This window comes from Equus caballus, chromosome 27 (assembly GCF_041296265.1).
Source record: "Equus caballus isolate H_3958 breed thoroughbred chromosome 27, TB-T2T, whole genome shotgun sequence".
In the NCBI taxonomy this organism is placed as follows: domain Eukaryota; kingdom Metazoa; phylum Chordata; class Mammalia; order Perissodactyla; family Equidae; genus Equus; species Equus caballus.
In genome coordinates this window covers 33,114,238-33,116,228 of record NC_091710.1, presented here as the reverse complement: position 1 = coordinate 33,116,228, position 1,991 = coordinate 33,114,238, and positions in this window count along the sequence as shown.

Here is a 1,991-nt window from a genome sequence, read left to right as displayed (position 1 = left end):
TCAGAGACAATTTTGAATGAAATAGAAAAAGGAAGACTACCGGCCAGTTTTGACCATAGACACTCATTTATTTTTGCTCTCTCTTAGCAGTCAAACAACTGACAACTTCTGGATCTAAGTGGACCAGAATGTTGAGGCAGTCTCCTGAGAAGGCATCCATCAGGTTCTTGAGTGTTGACCCGAGCCAGAGGGACTCATGCATTCCAGGTGGTGCCTTCCACCTTGTCATCCTGAACCAGGTGTCCACAGAGACCAAGAGTAAGGGATGGATATACAAACACATAATAGCTGACAGGAGCGTCTCCAGAATCAAGAGGAGCCCAGAGCTGAGAGCAGTCTGCCTGCAAGGCAAGCAGGCAATTCTGTGATAGTTGCCTGGAAGGGCCGGAGAGTCAGGGAGAGTTTAAGGGCTGAATGCCACACTGTTTTAAAGATTACTAGGGGCCGGCCCGGTGGCATAGTGATTAAGTTTGCATGCTGTGCTTTGGTGGCCCAGGGTTGGTTTGTGGGTTTAGATCCTGGCCAAGGACCTACACATTACTCATCAAGCCATGCTGTGGTAGTGTCCCACATACAAAATAGAGGAAGACTGGCACAGGTGTTAGCTCAGCAACACTATTCCTTAAGCTAAAAGAGGAAGATTGGCAACAGATGTTAGTTCAGGGCCAATCTTCCTCACCAAAAAAGAAAAGAAAAGAAAAGAAAAGAACGATTACTGGTCCCCAAAGTAGCACTTCATCCTGCATCTTGAGATTTTCTGGGGCCCAAGTAGCAGGAACCCACTCCAAAAGAAATGATTAAGGTCCTCTAGTTGAGAACTTCCAATTTGCCATGTTTAGCTAAAGTTAGGGAGGGAATGGGAACATATCTGTGGAAGACAGAGAATGAGCAGCTACTTATGAGCAAGTATTTTTATATCCTCAGAAAACCAGCAAGTCAAGCAACTAGATTAACATTGATCTATCCATCTATCCATCTGTCCGTCCATTATCCGGTTGGCATATTGTAATGGACTCAGGGCACTATTCTAGACCCTGGGGATACAGAGAAAAAAGACTCACCCCTGCCTTTGAGGAGTTCATGGTCTAGTTGGGCAGACAGGCTTCTAAACAGATGGATACAGCACAGCGATCTGTGCTGGGACAGAATCTGTACTGGGAACGAGGAGCACAGAGGAGGAAGCCCACAACCCCTCGGCTGTGCCAAGGAGGTGGAATTTGAGCTGATCGTTGAAGGAGGACAAGGAGTTTTCCAGGTGGAGAAAATGGGGTGGACTCTTTTAGACAGAGAAACAAAAGCAGATAGACGTGGGAGAATCTGGATATTTTAAGACCCACAGCCATTTCATGTAGATGGAACGTGAGGCATGGAGGAGAGCTGTGGGGCTGAGGCTGGACCAGGGATTGGCCTGATAGTGGGACCCCTCGGGTGCCTCACCAGGAAGCTTGAGTTCCATCTTCTTCTCAGTGCAAAGTATCTGGAAAAGACCTGCATGACTAGATTTTTCTTTGTTTTACACACACACACAAGATAGACAAATTTGGGTGGAAGAAAATGTCCAGAAGAACACAGGGTTGGAAGTCTTGTTTGATAACATGTCATGAAAGATGCCAAATAAGTCTGGACTTTACTTTCTAGACCAAATGTCCAGATCTCAGATGCCTTCGGAGGCCTGATAAGAAGCAAATGTGTGAAGTTTTTGGGTGTGATTGTCCTGTCTAAAGAATTCAGATTCAAAAATGTCAAAAACGCTGTTTGCTAACCGATCACAGGAGTGGATGACATGACTCTACTCTGAGCTTGGGATCCCTGGGGTAGGAAATGAGGAGTCATGGACGGGTTTGTATGCGGGGAATCATAGCAGACGCTGTTGGTGCTGTCTGCCCAGATCCCATTGGTCTGCCCTGGAGCTCTTCTGCACATAGTTCCCCTCAGGCTGCTGGCTTCCTGCACCTCTCTGCCTGAGAGCATTCTCTGGCCAAGGAGGAGTG